At 36.2% G+C, this 20239-nt stretch overlaps 5 long non-coding RNA genes across 9 annotated transcripts; all 5 read left to right on the plus strand.

The window, feature by feature from the left end:
- Window positions 1-1574: 1574 nt before the first annotated feature.
- LOC114544262 lies at window positions 1575-2331 on the plus strand. 3 transcript variants are annotated; one of them, XR_003690360.1, is made up of 3 exons: window positions 1575-1611; window positions 1880-1962; window positions 2293-2331. It is a non-coding gene; the product is annotated as an uncharacterized LOC114544262 (long non-coding RNA). The 3 variants fall into 3 exon arrangements; XR_003690359.1 differs by lacking the exon at window positions 2293-2331 and adding an exon at window positions 2274-2287; XR_003690358.1 differs by lacking the exon at window positions 2293-2331 and adding an exon at window positions 2133-2168.
- Window positions 2332-3538: 1207 nt separating this feature from the next.
- LOC114544265 lies at window positions 3539-5219 on the plus strand. The gene is made up of 4 exons (XR_003690365.1): window positions 3539-3569; window positions 3632-3712; window positions 4580-4936; window positions 5189-5219. It is a non-coding gene; the product is annotated as an uncharacterized LOC114544265 (long non-coding RNA).
- Window positions 5220-5959: 740 nt separating this feature from the next.
- On the plus strand, window positions 5960-6448 carry LOC114544266. The gene is made up of 3 exons (XR_003690366.1): window positions 5960-6001; window positions 6079-6165; window positions 6407-6448. It is a non-coding gene; the product is annotated as an uncharacterized LOC114544266 (long non-coding RNA).
- A 4818-nt stretch (window positions 6449-11266) lies between these two features.
- LOC114544263 lies at window positions 11267-11695 on the plus strand. Its single transcript, XR_003690361.1, has 3 exons — window positions 11267-11306; window positions 11507-11582; window positions 11665-11695. It is a non-coding gene; the product is annotated as an uncharacterized LOC114544263 (long non-coding RNA).
- Window positions 11696-11933: 238 nt separating this feature from the next.
- Window positions 11934-18662, plus strand: LOC114544264. Of its 3 annotated transcripts, XR_003690364.1 has the most exons (5): window positions 11934-11975; window positions 12203-12379; window positions 12465-12635; window positions 12983-13063; window positions 18623-18662. It is a non-coding gene; the product is annotated as an uncharacterized LOC114544264 (long non-coding RNA). The 3 variants fall into 3 exon arrangements; XR_003690362.1 differs by lacking the exon at window positions 18623-18662 and having other exon boundaries at window positions 12983-13200; XR_003690363.1 differs by lacking the exon at window positions 18623-18662 and having other exon boundaries at window positions 12203-12315; window positions 12983-13200.
- Window positions 18663-20239: the final 1577 nt, after the last annotated feature.

Below are 20239 nucleotides of genomic sequence, written 5' to 3' on the forward strand. Positions count from 1 at the left end.
ACATAAAATTACATCTAATCACTGTAATTTGTCTTTGTTGCTGCAGCCTCAGGATGAAACAGCATAGAAAGACATCAAGGAGGCTGTATTAGGATTAGTACGCTTGTTCAAGGTAATGAAGGACATGCAGAGATTGTCCACACATATTCGTTCATTGTGATGAAGTTATTTTCGTGAACAAAAATAAGTGTAATTTAATGCCACACTTGCTTCTCTTTCAGTAATTTCATTCTATTTTTGCAGATGAAATTGTTCCGTAAACCTCAAGAACGAGCCGAACGAATATTCAATATATTAGTGTACCACATAAAATCATTATGACAATAGCTATCGGACGTATAGTGCATCGGAAATACGGCTTTCGGTAAGGCAAATTCAATTTTATTTCTCGCGATTTTTCTATGATGTCTCACATTGTGTTTTCTTAAAGATTCTTCAATGTTTCCTCAGTCTGCGAGCTGACAACGTCTAGGCCTTGTGCAAGACAAAAGTAGAAAAGTTTAATTCACTTCGTATTTTGTTTGTTCTGAAAGAAAATGTTGGTTAATGACGATAGTGCCACGTATGTCAGGTATTCTGCTTCCAAAATTCCTTTTCTTGTTTGCGTAATACATTCTCATTTTTGTTTTAGTTCTGCAGAAGATAAGACAAACGGGATTGTTTCACTGCCTTACAGCGAGGCGATGAATGTTATTCTTGTGTGCTTACAACAGGTAAACTTTTCTATCATAATATATCATCTGGCATTAAGTTTCGATTGAAGTTCAACTTTCTTCATTTTCTAGGAATTGGAATGGGAGGTGTTGGATGTTCTTCTGAGGAACTTTCCAGAGGCACTGCAAGATAAAAACTTGATACTTTCTGGAAAGCAATATTTCCGTTCAATATCTACAGTCTTCTCTAAAAATGGGAAGGGAAGTGAAGTTGTGTACTTTTCACACCAAAATCATGAACTAAAAATTTTACTTTGCATTCAGGTTTCAAATTACGATTTTCTTCCTGGATTATTTCGTGTTCCTAACGATATGCGCCGACCTCATTTGTACGCTAGAATTTTTCCAGTACGGTTCTTATCAATCAGTTTTTTGCATATATCATAATATCTTACCATAATTATACCAAAACCATACCATACCATAACCATACCATATCATATAATCATATCATATAATCATATCATATAATCATATCATATAATCATATCATATAATCATATCATACCATAACTAACCATAACTAAATCATACCATACGATAACCATATCTTACCATAATAATATCACACCATACCATACCATAACGAAATCATACCATACCATAACCATGCATATCATACCATAATTATATCATACCATACTAATGATTTAATTGGATATTTTATTGTAACACGTGCAGGTATTAACGGAGCTGTGTACGTACCACATTTTTATTGGTAAAAATGAACAGGTAAGAATCTGCGTGACTTTATTTTCAGCGGTTGTCTGTTCTTGCTTAAACGTTGTTGTATATTTCGTCTAGTGTTATCTGATGCGTACTTGGTTGCTCATTTCGCGACGTTAAGCGTATCTTGTCTCACCGTATGTATGTTAGAAATGCCTTCAGTTATGGCAAGGTATGGCTACTTAAAATAGTCTGGAATTTGAGACGTTTTTTTATTTCCATTAGCACTTTGTAAGAACGAAGTTGATTTAAGTAGTTGTAGCGTTTTAGAAGTTTATTTCTTGGAGATATTGAAATCGTGCCTTGATAATGTGCTCAGTGAATTTACAGAAACGTTTTCAATAAACTCCAGCCTAAACGTAACGTCTCTTGTGATGCGAGATACTCCTTCACAAATATATGATTTTTTAAGTAATAATTACTAAATTTTCTGTCCTTAGACTGCTCCCACAATATCTGGAAAAGTTTACTAAACTTTCGCCAACGTCTCAAGTTGCCATACCACTGCTAGAATTTCCCTCTGGTATGTTGAAGTTACGTAAATATGAAATCTGTTACAAAATATCAATGTACCCCCTAAAGAGAGCTAGGTTGTGTAAACACACAATCGTATTCGGCGAAAAGTTGGTAACATTCTTTAAATCGTTTAAATCGCATTGTAACAGCTTTGTGCTTTGTACAAAAACTTCACAGCGATCCAGTTGAAACAAGTCTTTGGAATATGTTTGCCTTACACAGAATCATCGAAGTTGGCTCAACGCGATAACATCTGAAACTTTTTATGGTTTTGTCAAAATGATTAAAATATAAACGAACTGATATGTTTCACCTTAGATACTCTCAATACATGTAGCTCTTGCTGATAAGTCATTTCATCCTGGTTTGTCAACTGTCCGCTATTGTTAAGAAAACAATTCGTGCCATTTATTACAAAAGTAAGTCCACATGTCATTCTATTGCCAGGGGATTGCTGCTGAATTTTCAATAGATATATTTGCAAGAGCGACCAAGTTTTAATATTCTTCTAGTGAAAGCTCTTAGGAACGTATTTGTCATTTCCAGGCTTCTTCAACTGATAGAAAAACTCGTGCAGATGATTCTAGCCAGGTGCCAAACACAAAATTCGATACCAAAGCATCTGACCTCTTACCCGCGATTTAAAGCCCACTGGTACCGTAGGCTCAGTACAGAAATCTTGTGACTCAAACATCTTGTGACGACCAGCGGTGGGAAAGACTGAGATTTATGAAAGTTTAATTCCAAAACAACTCTTTGGTAAGGTCAACGATGGGTCAAACCTGTTCAATGTTTCGGTTGGGCATTCCGTTGGCGGAATGTCAAATTGATATTGTGTATTTCAGATGATTTATCGGCCGAACTCATTAAAGAAGGAGCCAGAAAACGCCTTGAAACTACAACAGAACTTCTTAGCAAGAGCACAGACAGCGTACATTGATTGTAGATCTTGTCAAAGATCGCCTCGCATCGTGTAGAGAAGATGAGGAAACTAATATTGAAGATACCCGGGATGATGTTGAAATGAAGAAAACCGAACTCAAGGAGTCAGGTTTGTAATGTTAAAACAGATCGGCCATTGTTCGCGCATTTACGAAATGAACAAATTATCTGCCAACATTTTAGACAGCGCAGAACAAAAGATGCTGCTTACAGAACACGGCAGATCTTCACCCTCGTCGATTTATTACAAGATTCCGGTCAAAAGTTGAATCTTGGTTCGGCATTTGTTCAACGAACTCGATATTGAGTCGTAGTCCGAGATATGGACAAGCGCTTTTATGGTAAGAATTCTCTTCAAACCGCTTGCATGAAATTATTTCGTGCAAGAACCATTCACTATCCATCCCTTATATTGCTACTAACATGACTGGCAGGGGAAGCAGAAAAGAAAGAAATCTTTGATTTAGACTAGCTTTTTCATTTTACAATCGTTTCAGATTGATGTCGTACCAGATTCCAAAGACACTGTTATACACAAGGAAGAAACTGAAGGCAAGCGAAATTACCTTTGCAATATGGAGGAAATATATATATTATAATATGACTATATTTACCTATTTTTCTTTCACAGGGAACAGTCAAGGCTTATTAACTCGTGAAGAGTTTAAAAAGGTAGCAATTTTAAGATCACGAATCATCATCGTGCATTAATCTCAACATCTGTTTAATTTTAGCCTGTTCCTGGTAAATCCCTTCTGGATGCAAGTCCTTTGAAAACTTTTTTGAGTTAAGACGAGGATAAACTTAATGAATCCGTAAGTCAAAATAATAATGATAAATTTGTCTTATACGGATTATTAAATACTGAGCATTATAACGGTAACTCAGAAACGGTATCTCAATTTTCACTTCGAATTACGTAATTTAATCCTTGTGGTTGAAGGTGAGGACTTGCAACGTTACTTATTTATTACAGGGTGACGATAGCGTGGGGAATTCAGGGGTCGGTAGACTTAGGGAAAGACACTCGTAATATAATAGATTTTACAAAATATATCCTTAGGTTTTCCTATGAGTTACAATAAAACCTTTACAATTGTTCATTGATGAGCTCAGAATGTTTCGTTATCACGTGGCCTATGCACGACTCTTAATGGTTACTGTTAATCTGTTGTAACCACCTGCTGTACTGGTACGATTATTATCACATTTTGTTTGAGCTTTACATACCCGGGGAAAACACTCAGCCACGTCGAGGTTATTAGCTAATTCCAACAGCTTGTCGTAGTATTCATTTGGAATAAATCTACAGAGGCACGTAGTTTTGCCATTTCATCCTTTAAAAGATTAATCTGTTTTATTGATTCCGCAATATAGATTTTTTTTCTTCTTTAATTGGACCGTCAATGACAAAGTATGATCCAGAACATGTTGGGTGATAATGAGAGCAGCCATAAATTCAAATTTCTCCACGTTGCGAAAATGAGACTGTGCGTCACTAGCTAATCTAGGAAATGGCCCTTCCTGCGATCCTCCAAACTGCATAAAATTGAGTGTTTCGTAGATAACTTTGAATGCATCCAAACAACCATCGCGGGATCTTATTCGTTCTACCCATCGTGTCGTGGAAGGTTTGCGAGCTTGTTACGGGTTAAACCAAACTCTTTCATCTTTTTACTTAGATACTGTGAGCGGATAGGGAAACTGATAAAAAAGCTGGCGATATTTTGTGCCTGACTCAAAATATTTTTCACTGGAAGAATTGAACACGCTTTGGCAACAATAAGGTTTAAACGATGACTGGAGTAATGAACATGCAACGCCTTCGGGTTTTTCTCTAATATTCTCCCAGAAATACCTTTTTCCTGGCTGGACACAGCACTAGCACCGTCATATCCCTGGCCTCGACAATTTTGAACGGAAGCCCGACATCTTGAAGTGTACTTTGACTAATGAACGGAATCAAATCCAAAGGCGAAACAGTTCGGTATACAAATGAAAATGTTCTTGAATCATGTAAAACTTCAAATTTATTCAAGGTATGTTATATAATTAATAATGCATAATATATTTTCGAAATATTATAAATTTGAACTTAAAATCAGTGTCTACCGTCTACTTTTTTGCATATTATAAAAGTAGCAAGCAAATTCAAATGACCATAAACCCGGCATTATTTTAGAATTCGAAATTTTGACAGGATATAATTTTGTAGTTTTGATAGTTTATACACCCCAACAGCCAAACAATTTTATGATACTTATCCCTATATTGATCATTAAACCCTATAGAATGTATTAAATTATCCAGAAAGTATAAGCTTGGAGTTATCATTAAAATGCCTGCACCTAGGTGAACTATATTTATTCAAATCTATTTACTAATTATTGTATTTTACTAATTTTGTATTTACTAATTATTGTATTTACTAATTATTGTATTTTAATTTTGTATATACTCATGTGTATGTTATAGTGATAATAATATAACAATAGAGTTGATGTTCGCGGTCATAAATGTGTTTTTGGCCCGACTTCGAACTCATTTTAGCCCGAGCGTAGCGAGGGTTAAAATGTGTTCCGCGAGGAGGGCCAAAAACACATTTATGCCCGCGAACATCAACTCTATTACTATAATATATAATAAACTATAAACTATTATTACTATAATATATGTTCAACATCGTCAGCCTTCATCCCCTTAGCTCAGTAAGTCATGCGACATTCCATGTCAGTTCCAGTAATTGTTCATCTCAGACCTTGAAAGAAAAAAACAAACATTCCAAACACTCCAAACACTCCAAACACTCGATGTCTTCTGACCTGGATTCAAGTTTACTGCTTTTATCATCTTTTTTATTTCACGTTTCCATTTTGAACATGTCCAATTGCAAAAAAGTATCCAGCCGACTTAAAATAGTTTTATTTTTGCAGTTACTTTCCAGAATATACCGTTTGGTTAAGACTTGTGTATTATAGTATATCATAGTTTTAAAACTTCTTTTTCTGTCAGATATTTTCAATAATTAGCTATCGAGACCATCCTCAGTTGTTCGGGCTGGAATACACAAGCGGTCAGCTGAGAAATTACTCGTCTTCCGACAGGTAGTTTAAAAAAGCAGATTTTGTATGAAGCTATATAAAATATTTCTTGTTCTGAATGTGTATTTCACTCAATCTAGGGATATATCATTGGCTGGTTAGCTACACGGGGTTAGAGGCAGTGGAAATGGAGATGTTTGTGTAAAAACGACCCCAACGAAGAGACGGTACTGTACGCTTTTTCATAGATGATTGAGCGAAAATTATGGTCAAAATTTTCCTGATGAAAATCTCGCACTGCTATGATTACCGTAAATACGAACCCTCATTTCATTCTCCTCCTGACGTATGGGATCTCATATAACACACAAACAATTACACTTCTCGTCAGGTATTCCTATTAGTCAGTCCAATACATCACATACAGCAAAAGAAGAATTGTTTTTTTAAGATGATATATTTTTCAAGGTTATCGTTGGGGTCCATTGTATAACGTTGTTGACGAAGAAGTAGAAAGCAGTCATTTAAAATTCCTCGCTGCGTCTCCAGGTGAAATATTTCTCTTTTTATTTCACTTTAAATTTTTGAAATATCTCCAAAAGCTTATATTGTCTTATTACTGGTTCCTTGCAGGAAATTTAACCGAAGATGTGTAGAGATTTAACTGCAATATTTCCTACAGCGGTCTACTTCATGCAGTCACCCAAGACGTAAGTTGACAATTTCTTATTTTGTACTTTTCTGCAGACAAAATCCTGTGTAGAGAATATTATTGCATTTTTACTGAGTTTTAATGTTCTGTCAAAATCTGGATTAAGGCTGTTTTCCACTCACGTGTTTTTCATACGCACGTTAGTTTTCTGCTTATTTTAGTATGCATTAGTTGACCTAGATTTACACAAATAATCGTTATAAAGGAAGCGAGAATAATTTAAATTGGCAGATTGAAGCTTATTATAATCATAACCATGTACGCACGGACTCGAGTTTACTTGATAGTCGATAGCGTCGACAGCAAATGACATTGAAACGTTTGTATGGATATTTCGAAGTCCTGACAGTATAATTAATATCCCGTAGGTTATTTCAAGCAGATATTTGACTTGCGACGTCGAACAAGGCCAGTTAACCGCGTCGTGGATCGTAAACTGACCTCAATACAGAAAGTGGGGACAAAATAGCCAAAATACAAAACATTTTGTTCTAGGCCTCTCAGTTCCCGCCTCGCCGCGTATAAGGAACGTTAAGAGGCCTAGGGACTACGCTGCGGTAACTCTGGTTGCTGAGTTGACTGGGTCCGAATCCATGAAATGGTAGATTTGAATTTTTCTCGCCAGAAGTACGGCTGGAATATTAAGTCTTTTAAACTCCAATATATATTTCAAACGATTTTAAATATTTTGTAAGGACTTTTCCCGGAGAATAAAGAAAGACTTATCATTAATGCCATCACAATGCTCATTGCTCACGAAGGTATTGTATATCTTTGCCAATAAATATATTTAGTGTTCACCCCTAAAATATACATATTCTGACTGCTATTACCTTCACAGGTATTCAATATATACATAAAATAGTTAAAATGTTTCGTCTATTTAGGGAGACCAAAACAAAATATCAGATAAAGATCTCGAAGCACTGTTTCACGCTTTGAGACATTAGGTTGGATCCAAAGCAGGTTTCACAACGCTCACTAGGTGAGAAAAGTTTATCTTTAACCATAACACACGCTGTTTACTCAACCAGCTCACTTTCTCTAGACCGTGTTTCTGTTTTGTTTACAGCTTCTATGAGAAGGTTGGTGTGAAAACTGTGAAAGCTTTGAAGAGGAATAATGAAGCCGTGACTCACGCCGCTGTCGACATACTGTGTGCTCTGATGCAGGTAAAGAGAGGGCTTTCCTTTAAGCGGCCAAAATGGTCAGACCGGTCATATTTAAATTTAAAATAGAGTATTTCGTTAAGAATATAGTTGCGAAATTTCCGAGCTAGACAGATGCAAGTAACGATATACTTGAACGCAGAGTTCTTGAAACACTCTAAAATACCAGTAATCTGTCTGTACCGAGATCAACAATAGGACCGGTCTGGCCGTTTTTTCCGTATAAAGGAAAGCGCCAACACTTTAACGATGAATTTCCTGGTAATATGTTGCCAAATCTGTCACTGTCATTAGTGTTACCCCTTTAACTTGCAATCCACATAAACTCAGCCAACTTTGAAATCTGAATGTTAACAGGATCCAATTTTATCGAAACCAATTCTGTTTTTTTATATAGCCAACGCACGATAACTATGACATTCGACAAGAATAGATAAACAAAAGCTCTTTGTTATCCTCTGAAAAATTTCTAAGCAGTTTGTTGGAAATTCTCACGATAAATGTTGTAAGATGTGCGGTGTTGGTTGCCTATAATCTATGCTGAACCCTTGCATTTTATTTTTCCATCCCTCTTGTATGTATATAGCTTTGTTTTGGAAGAGAAATTCCCTTGCAAAACCCAGCAAGTGATTCGTAGCAACTGCCTTTCTAATTTGAACTACCTTTCTAACTAAACACAAGAAATAGATTAACCATGAAAACTTTTCTTCTATATTCGTTCTACTGGGGTTTTAGTTATAAGTGGATTGCTTGATTTTCTGACGTTTGCTCTGTGTCCTCCTTACAGGTTTGTTCTAGTTGCTTTGCAATATATTAAAATAATACGGGGGTGAAGTTGGACATTCATGTTAAACTAATAGTAAGGTGTGATTGCTTCCAATATTTTGAATCAACTCATGTAGTCTGTTACAATAAATCGACTATTGCATATTCCTCTTAGTGAGACAACAGATGATGAACAGTTTGGGAAATTACTGGAGAAAGTTGCAGGTATGCTACAAAGAAATTTGAGGAGCTTTTCATTCAACTTGTCTTCTTGGTAGTTTATGGCTCTTTGACTGAGGTTGAGAGTTGATTAAATAGCCTTTCTCTCTTTACCTTTTTGGTGAAGTTTACCACGTCCACTAGCTTGACCCATGCATAGGAGCAACTCATGAAGTCTGTTATTTGTTTGTCTAGAAATGGGTCATTGCATTTATCGATTGTTCCAGGTAGGTTTACGACAAAACTAAATAATAGTACCAATTTTACCATTTCTTCGCTTATGTATGTTTTACTATTGCCCCGCTAATGGTTCTTACCAATCGTGGTTTTGAATTCGTTCCTCAACAATTTCAGCATCCGTCGACAACAATTGTGAAAGGTGCTGGCATGGTTCTGAAGGAGATAATCGAGGTACGTTTTATTCATTCATTCATCCATTGAGAATTTTCCGCCTTTGACGAACGTCATTTATAACGCTCTGCATTTTTTAGCCGTGATGAATGTACATATTAGTTCAGTTGATATTTAAGAGGTTTTAAAGGGTCTTAATTTTGAGAGGTATTATACACACTTCAAATCAAGCCAGGAACAGATGACGGAAAAATGAGTGAACTATAGATCCTCCGGCAGGAATCGAACCTACGCTTTTGCATGCCGGTGCAATGCTCTTGTCACTGAGGACGTACAGTTGACTCATTTTTCCATCAACTGTTCCCTGCTTGAATTTGAAGTGCGTATAATACCACTCGAAATTAAGACCCTTTAAAACCTCAAGAATATTCCTGCATCGTGTGAAGTGCCTAAAATCATCTGTTAATATTTAGTTAGAACTTCACTTTAGGAAGCTGATGAAGAACCGGCAAAAATACAAGTTCTGGCGCTTGCCGAGGGCGCTCTACCAAAACGCTTACGCATGGCCATGTTTACGCAAAGCACTGATAGACGTTCGCTATTGAACAGGTGCGAATTAGTGTGATAAATTAACAAATTGTTGCAGAGGTATAGCCTCTATTCCATCCGCAGGACCTGAGTTGTATTTTAGCAACATTCTCAGATTATCTTAAAACTTGTGATTTTATAATCCTCTATATACTAGCCATCTGTAAATAGTTCAATTGAGACTAACAAGCATACTCCATAAGTAATTTATAATCATTATTGTTGGCATAGCATCATCCAACAGCAATGGCATTACTTGCGAGAATAATGTTCGTATTAAAGTAGTTTTAATGTCTAAAATATACAAGAAAGTTTAAATGCGAGATTTCCTGTTCATAATTTTTGGTTCATAAACAATTATGTAATAAATTTGAATACGATTTTCACAGCCTGCTGGTTTGTCTATTACCTTGAAAGCCCTGACGAAGTAAGAAATCTTTGAAAACTTTTTTGCGAGGGCCATTATTTACATAAACCCATTGAGGTGATTCTGACTAACCAATCGTATTCATGACTAAGTGGTATCAACTGCTTTGGTAACTAAACTCCATCATTCATCCTTAAACTGTGCAACTGCCCCACTGAGAAATAATTAAATGGTAATTCATTCAGAAGTGTAAAACCTTTTTGTAAAGAAACAATTTTGTTGGAAAGTTTTTATCTTTCCTTCAGCCACCAGAGACTGAAGAAGATCGTTTATCAATTCGTGACAATGTAAAGCTTGCAGAAGTACGTTTTAAATCAACAATCGTGTTCCAAAATTTCATAATGCATGCTTGCATGTACGTATAAGCCTGTTATTTCACGTGCTATACTTGTGTCTTAGAGCTCTGGAAAAACGAGGGAACGTTGAGGAATCAACTTGAAGGATATCTCTCGCATTGGAGGACAAAAATAGGATTCAAATCCAGGAAAGATGTGAGAATTTAAATCCAGTTTTTTATTACAAGTAAGTGTTCATATTAAGAAAATGGGAAAATGTTCTAGTCGTTTGAAAGATGAAAAAGCAATGATATTTAAGCGGATCTTTTTTACAGATTCAGTCAAGATCTGACAGCGTACAACCTGATTTGGAATTACAAGGTGAGTCTCGAAGTTAAGGTTAGTTTCCGTTGAAAATATAGGAATGGAAATGTAATGGAGGATTTCCTGTCGCTATGAGTATAACAAGACAAATTCAATAGTCCTGACCTCTTTCTCTAAACTGTTCTCGTAAAAGAGTATGAAACAATTTCTTATGTTTTCAATGTGACAGACGCGAGAGGAACTTCTGGGGCACTCGAATCTGATTTGCACGCATTTGCAATGGAAAAAGATCGAGTGGAAACTACGTTGTCTTTTGGAATCACCTTTAGTTTGAAGTCCTGTATGAATGTTTAGCTGATGAACTGAAACAGGTTAGTGATAAGCCTAACTGCTCTAGCTTTTTAACAGTTCTTCATAAAGCGTCCCCCCCTTATTCCTCGATAGGAATCAAACTCAGTAACGTATCTCTGCTATCAGGTGACTATTATTTGAGAGTCTTGTTGGAACAAAACGACGAGGAGACGCCGATAACAAATGTGTGAGTCCACGACATTTATCTATCAGGGTTTGCAAATATTCAAACTACTTTCCATGTGCTTTTCTGTCTGGCTTCCCCCTATTCTCTATATTGCTGCACAGTTCACGCAATGTTATTTGTCCTGCAGAATGTAGTAGAGAAGTATAGAATCATGGATGAAACCATTCAAGATTCGATCGACTTTTCTATTTTGTTTTCAGGCTCGAGTTGTCTAACGATCTGTATCACTGATTCCTATTGACAACTAAACCAACTATGAAAGCAATGTGCCTTCAGGTGAGGATGTCGTTTAGCGGGAATGTAGCCATGTGTAGCCTTCGAAGAATGAATTAAACAAATTGGAATATTTCATTCACAGGCGATGACTAAAGTTTGTGGAAAATATCACGAAGAGATTGGAGCTTTTAATGACACCAAGCTAAGGATCATCTGTTATTGATCCAGTGTTACTGCAGGAGCCTGAACTAAACTAACTTTATTCATACTGTTTCGTATTTTTAGCATTTACATGAAAATGGCATCACTAACAGGGATTGGAAGGTAAGCACGCCCTAATTTTTTTTCACTACTGTCTTTATATCCTAAACTTTAACGACCATAATTTAACTTTTTCTTCTCTAGCCAGAAAATGTTTTATTGTGTTCCTCGTATGACGAAACGCTTATAAAGGTTTGTGTCGGTTGTGTATTGAACTTGTGTTTAAATTGCCCTTTAAATTGTATTTGAAGAAACCATTCGATGTGACCATTGCCGCAAATCCTGGAAGTCACTATAATCTCAATTCCGAGTTTTGTCCGTGATTTCGTTTTACGAAAGCAGAGCGCATTCTGCAAACGTTTTAGGTTCAGTTATTTCTCATTGTTACAGTTTCTCAATGATAACAATTAATTTTTTAGATCAGAATTCCTATATGGAAACAATCTGTGGTACACCAAGTTACCTCGCTACCAAAATGTTAATCCCGTAGCCTGAAGAACGATCCTACAAGAAATCGTGTGTTATATGTTTGGTATGCCATATACTTCAGTTTACTCAAATTCACGTAGTGAACACGATTTGTAATGAAGCTGGAGGTAGCTTAACCTCATTTCAAAATTGGAGTACGTCAATGAAAAGTTAACGTCTTTTAGACTTTCCGGATCTTCTTTATTTTCAAAGCAGGCAAATAACCCATTGGAGAAACAAGTCAAAGAAGGGTCGTATAAATTTCCGAACAACCTCTGGAAGAATGTTAGCAGTGAAGCTAAGGATCTTATAACAAAACTGCTTACTGTTGGTCACAGAAAATGCATCACGCTTTCAGAAGCTCTGGAACATCCTTGGATGAAGGTGATGATGAAATTACTAACCGCCTTATAACACCCCGCATCTAAGATTTTTCAAAATCGGCTGACCTTTTTCGTCTGAAGTCCCAGCTTTTTCGAATTGTTAGAATTAGTTTGGTTGAAGTTTAGAACTGATACAGCTATCCAGCATAAATAAAGTCAGTTTAGTTCAGGTTTCCTCCTGTAGTAACACTGCATCAATACGGGATGACCCCTACTGGACCTCCATGAAGGACAATTTAGAACTGATAGAACTATACGGTATAAATAAAATTAGTTCAGTTAGGAGAGAAAGCTTTTAAAAGTGTTAGATTGATCCACGATTTAACAAGTTTTTTTTGTCTTTTGTAGGATAAAGAAATGATAGAAAAAGCAGAAAAAATGATAAAACCGACCGTGGATGGAAGATCAATGTCTCCGCCCTTATAAAAGGTATGTTGAAAACTACGATACTTGTCCCGTTCTTCCGTCCAATGACCCTTATTTTCAACTCGCAATTGCAATGAAACATTACATGTTTGCAAGTTACATCGAAATTTAACCAGCTTTCCGAAACAATCTCAAGGCGCTGTTACACTACGCAACTTTCCTTGCAAATTGCAAAACCATTCTACTCCTGAGGCATCTAAAGTTGTCAAATACGAACATCTATTACGATCTGCTAACGTTTCCTTAGTATTTCGAACACTCTTTACAAATTAACATCCTTCGGAATTATAATTGCATTGCAAGTTGTAAGGAAAATTGCATATTGTATAGTAGCGCCTTCAGTAAAGTTGAAAACTCACCGTGCAATGAAACATTGCATGTCGGCAAGTTAAAAGGCAGAAAATAACTGTCACCGTACATGGTGAAGACTGGCCGACGGTCACGTTCGGCAGACGAGGCTCTGCGAGCAAATAAAATACTCAGTGGCGAAGCCAGCACGACAGTTTAGCAGCATGACTGAAAATGCTTCATGTAAGATCACATCACTAGTTATTCCGATAAATAAAAAACAGGGGCCGTTGTTCGAAAGGTGGATAAGTCGCTATCCAACGGATAACTCACTATCCAACGGATAAGTTTTATCCAGCGTGTGATTTGGGTTGCACGAAGCTTGTATAACTTTAACCAGAGGATAAAAATCGCTATCTACCGGATAAATTTATCCAAGGTCCGGAGGTGGTTTAAATCCACTATCCAGTGGATAAATTCAAAGATACAAGGTAACACTGTAAACATTTATATAAAATAGGACAAAAATGCAATATTCCTCTTACTGTGTTTCAACAAACTAATACACATCATGATTGTATTCACTATATATTAAAAATGTTTTCGAAGTGCAATTTGTCGCAGCAGCGTTTCACGTTGCCTACACATTCCGTTCGACCGGCGATTTTTTGGACATCCTCGCATTTATAACAGGTGGTAAATTTACTATACGCTTCTAATCAGTTTATAAACGCGAATATGCAAAGAAAGATTCAACCTATTCCAAGGAAACTTGCTAATATCTAAGTAATTTCATTCACGAACATTAAAATAGTGTTTCTAAATTTGCTATGGACCGAAAGGCAAAGCGTTGCAAGGTCAAGGAATAAAATTGCAATGTGTTTAATTAATAAAATCACTATGATGTGAAGTGCAAAGTTCGAGCAAATCACTTGTTCAAGTCTTTTCCATTCAGTAACTATACTCGAGAATTCGTAATGATTATGAATTCAATGTTGTAAATGCTTAGCAACAGCTGACGTTGTGGTACGAAATTTCAGAATAATCCTGTTTTCTTCTGGTAAATTTTAACTTATCTATTGGATAGCTATCCACTTCACTATCCACGCTTCCTGCAACGCGTTTTTATCCAATGGATAACTATCCAGATTTATCCGTTGGATAGGACTTATCCGTTGGATAAGTTATCCATCTTTCGAACAACCGGCCCCAGTTCCATACCTATACTTTTGTACGTGTGAAACTTTTCGCTTGATTTTCTTTTAATTGTGAGAATCCGACCGTGCAGCAAACATTGAAATAAAGCGATAACACTAAACTTGATTGTGATAGCCCTGAGTATATACCGCTATAATAGCTTTGTTCCTCATAATGATATGCTGGATTCCTCGTCCAGGTATAACTTCTAAAACACGCCTTATTTTTACTTGTATTCCAATGCACCTAAGTTAGTAAAAAACCTGACAAACCCGCTGGTAGGGTGTAAAGAATTTATTTCTAAATCAAAAACTCGCTCTTACATAAGCCACTTATTGAAAAATTTTCGCTATAATTTCAGTCAGATGGATCTCTCAGTCATTTCTCATTCCTTAGTGAACAAATAGTATTTCAGTGAATTGCTAGAACATACCTGAAAAACAGCTATAAACTTCAATTCTCAAAGATATGTTGCATACCATGTCTTTGGATGAATGCGGATGTAAAGCGCGGTTACAGTTGGTGATAGGACATTTTCCACCAGCGAGTCTCTAATGAAATGAATAATTTGTTAAACAATTAATCTTAATCACACATTAAAAGTTATATATGACCGCATGGAAATGATGTGATGCATATAACGTGACAGGGTAATCTGTAGAAGCCTTGCTTATTAATCCAGCTAACCTGACTAGTCCATTTATTTTGTAATGATCGAATTTTTGCCCGTCGGAACTACAGGACACAGAATAGGTCTTCACCCACTAATTATAATCACGACGACTTTGAGTGAAATCGCTCCGACAAACATCTTTCTTGCCGAATGCATTTGGTCCTGGTTATTTTTCCGTGCAGACCAGGAAGCTGCCTCATTTAAGCGACCATGTCCTGTCGACTTATCCGCATTCCCAACACTTGTTGCTATTATCTGGGATGTTATGTGTCTTCAGCGCGTGGGCCAATAATTAGTATCAATTATCTTCTGGCACCAAAACACCATCGAACAATCATCAACAAAAATGAAATGATAATGCATATAATTTTGCCATACACGGCTCCTCCAGAATTGAAACCAGTCGAGGTACAGCGTTATTTCCATTGATTTTGTGAAATCTTTACTTGGGGGTTAACATGAATTTTATCACATTCCCATATAGGGGAATTACTGAATAAAAAAATAATGTCCAACAGTCCTAATATGACATAATAATAAACTGAACATATACCATGTAGCCTGCAATATTTACCTTGCTTGGTATGTCAGTCCATCAAATCCATGTATGGCACAGCGATGGATGGAGGTGTAGTCAGTGATAAGAGAAAGGTAATAATTGTTAGCAACTCCTGGGTTGCCATACTTTATTTGATCTAAAATTGAAACACAAGGAACAAGTAAATTATTATATTATTGTCCAGGGTTGTGAGGCTATCAGCATTGTGATATCCCAGGTTCATGCGTACCGCTACCATGGGACAACATTCCTTAGCGAACAAATAGTATTTCAGTGAATTGCCAGAACATACCTGAAGAACCGCCATAAACTTCAATTCTCAAAGATATTTTGCCGTACCAATTCGACTCTATATGCCATAGAATCTACAATTGAGATTACAAGAACATAACTATCACACAATTGAAACTATAATTGTATATGAATCACAAGGGCCTATACAGTATAGTAACAGCATGTATTTTTGACTTCTATAACACAAGAATATACAGAACAAAATGCAGGTTGTTTTCTTTCATATTCACATAATACCCCCAACCCCTGACAGTTACATATATATTGGTAAATGCAATTACATAATAGGAAAGGGAGAAAAAAAATCTATTTTTTATAACACCAGTGAAATATTGTGTACGCATAATACTTAGCGCTATGACCCATGCTGTCATGCTTCAATCACCAGATATCATGAAATCATCTTGGTTTTTTAATGTTGAAATTAATCCGTTTAATTTAAAAAGCACAAAAATACCACCAAAATATAGCTCGAAAATTTCTAATCAAGAAATTAATCAATATTGCTGTTAACCTGACACTGAGTGCAGCTCTAAAAATCATATCAAATTACACAGGATTACAAAATGGAAATATAACTCGCCTTTGGAATTTCGTTATTTTCTTCGTTATTTTTTATCCTGTCGTCTTTTAACCGTTACATATAAACTGTAAAGGCATTAGTTATCTTTTCTGATAGGATTTAAGTCAGGATGGGCAGAAAAACTCGAAAAATATAGATTTTTTTATTTGTTATTGTGTATAGCGAGGCGTTGCTCAGCCGCATGCACAAGTGGTTGTCGCGTGAGGTTAGAGGTGTCAAAAACGTAATGTTGCCTACCCCGTGGGGGTAAAATAAGCCCAGAAATCGATTTCTGGGTAAAATTGTCCCTAGAGGTCATAATTGTCAAATTTTCGCTAATATGGTGATAATTATATGCACATTTTCGGGTTTCCGTTTGTAAACACATTTGTTGGAAATATCACTACAAATCGCCAAAGCAACTGTATTTCGAGTAAAATATATGAAAATATTGATCCCAATGTAAGCTACAAATATTTGGAGGTTTTTAGGCGAGATTTTTGGAAGGCTTTGCGTATTTTTGCTTCTCTAACATTCAATTTAAAAAGTACAAGTTCTGCAATAAATATCTTGGCTTATAGGAAAGCTTTTGAAATGAACTAAAGTTATACAAATAGGTAAATGTTTTTTCTTTAAGATAATACAATTTCTAGTTGAATTGATAAAACACTTCCAGATAAAACCGAAATTATCTGTGTGCGCCGTTTACGACCGGACAGCAATGAGTTTAGTGGTCTCATATTTATTAAAATGGGTGAAGTATTCGCAGAGTAATCACAAGTTTAAATGAGCTTACCACTTTGAAATATCCTCTGATCGGACGTCTAACTGAGAGGATCCTTAAACATCGAGAATACTTCATTAACAAGTGCCGCATTCTGTCCTGTTTGAGAAGGTACAAGAACTTCATCTTGGGTATTGGTTACTCTTTGCTCCGTTGGAAGTTCCATTCTGTTGTATGAGGACAACACTTGTAGTTGGTGTGATGAAAGGATGCAGATTGTCCGTTGGATGTTGTGCTTTTGTATTTGAGACGGACCACATTAGATATCAGCGCAAAATTGACACATTCATGGGATTCGAACCCATGAACTCCTAAAAAGGAGTATCCGCAAAATGTGTTCTTTGTGTGGCCAGGAAAAAGAGAGAGCTACAGGGCTTCTCCCAAACCGACTGGCAGACAATACGAAACGTAGAGGACAAGACAGTACAACACAACACAACACAAAACACACAACCGACGACACAACATCCAACAACCCACAACCCACTAACTCTGTAGCTGAAACGACAAAAAATATGGTGAGTTGTTCCTAGAAAATGAAGCATCACAATTAGCATGAAGGCAATTGCTGGCTGGGGTTTAACTGACGGCATGGATATGGGGTGGCTTCTTAGGGTTGGATACTGAAACTAAACTACGATCGTCTTTGTCTGAAAAACACAAAAAAAAATTATTAGTAGCTCCCTAGAAAACGAAAAGCAAAACACAGTTAGACAAGCAGTGAGCCGTGTTTCCAGATACGGGGACAGAGATTCTTAGCTAACAGCGGGGCCACGGGGTCTACTTCTATTTAAAAAATTAATTATACATACCTTGATCCTACCTAAAGAAAGAACTCACTTACCTGAGAAAAACGGTCGCAGACGGCTCTGTTTTATAGCCTGTAGGCTCTTGCATAATTCAGCAAAATTAAGACAACTTGATTGGTTATTTCTGTACACAGTCAATTTGTCATTGGTCAATTTTTGTACTCCACGATTGGTTCAATAAAAACCAATCAGATTGGTTAATCTATATTCAAAATTTGATACCGTTTCTTTGATATTTGCAAGGTGATTGCACAACAAATGTTCGATTTCACACGTTTTGGAGCATATTCCAGCCAATGTATCACAGTATGAGTGTATTTGTTCGATTATTTCTCTCATGAAGTTCACAAGAAATTATAGTTCAATCATTATTAAAAGGCTTTATTCCCCTACCAGCTTTAGAACCCCATCGAACAGGAAAGTCGGAATTTAAAAGGCAAGTAAATCTTTCAAACTGTTGTAGCACTTGAATTCTGTGGTACATTTAACTACTGAACCTTTCAGAATATTGTAGAATTGGGCATGGCATGGAATAATAGTAAATATAGCAAACTGACAAATTCGCAAATGTAGTAAATTTCAAGGCTAAATATTGCAAATTCCAGTGGAAATACGGCGTTTTACCGCCATGCATACATAGCTATTCACAGCTACGATATTCACGTGTTGTATATATTCAATATTACACATCAAAGCGGCCTAATTCTTTGGATATTGCCCAAATGCAAACGAAAGCCGGTTGCAGTGGTTTAGCTCACATATTCAGGATTATTTTGATATCTTTAGCGTCAAAATCAAGCCTTTAGAAGATTTTTGCCCATTTTTTATATAAACATACCTGATGATATGAATTATCGCATCACCGGCAATAATATTTCACAATAATAAAAATTTCGGGCCAAAAGCCGAAAATCTGACCTAGGTCCGATTCGAGCTTGCCTTAAGCACGTGATTAGCAATGATTATCGCTTAGAACTTATAAAATGCTCTTTCTTTGATTATTTTGCACATACTACACCAAGAATTACTCAGAATTAAAACAGAATGATAACATGTCAAATTCTAGACATTTTGAAGACAACAAGACCAAAAAAGCGAAAAAATATGGAATTTCCAAAATATATCTTGCAATGGGTGAGTAATTTCAGATAACAAAGCAAGCTATTATTTTAATTCTTATTTTCACGTATAATACAAATGCAGGTTATAACTATATGCTGGTTGGAATATACTATTCAAAGAATCGTTTTAACCGCTATCGTTTACTGTATTCCGGGGTCTTTAGCCCAAATACTTGCTGAGATATTTAATGTTTTTCTTCTGTGCGACAATATTGTCAGGAGTAATAGCCTAATAGGGACCAGACGGGAATTAGATATTATAGTACTTGTATATAATAATTGTAGGAAAAAAATATTCCCTGTGATATATCTTCATAGGAAAAAGTATCAAAACGGATTATTTTCAACATTAAAAAACCAAGATTATCTGATGATATCTGGTGATGGCAGGCATGACAGCATGGTTCTTAGTGCCAACTACTTCGCAGGGCCACGTGTTATGCCTACACCATATTTTGCTGTACAGTTCCATCATTCATTTTACACTGATGTTATATAAAATTTTTTTTTTATTCTCCCTTTCCTATTATGTAATTGCAGAACGAATATTCAATATATTAGTGTACCACATAAAAACTCATTATGACAATGGCTATCGGACGTCTATTGCATCGGAGATACGACTTGTGGTAAGCCAAATTCAATGTTATTTCTTGCGATTTTTCTATGATGTCTTACATTGTTTTTTTGTAAAGATTCTTCAATGTTTTCTCAGTCTGCGAGCTGACAACGTCAAGGCCTTGTGCAAGACAAAAGTGGAAAAGTCAAATTCACTTCGCATGTTAATTGTTCTGAAAGGAAAACGTTGGTTAATGATGATAGTGCAAGGCATGTCAGCTATTCTGCTTCCAAAATTCCTTTTCTTCTTAGTGTAATACATTCTCATTTTTTT

This window comes from Dendronephthya gigantea, unplaced genomic scaffold (genome assembly GCF_004324835.1).
Source record: "Dendronephthya gigantea isolate DGI-Jeju-01 unplaced genomic scaffold, DenGig_1.0 000709F, whole genome shotgun sequence".
Lineage (NCBI taxonomy): Eukaryota > Metazoa > Cnidaria > Anthozoa > Malacalcyonacea > Nephtheidae > Dendronephthya > Dendronephthya gigantea.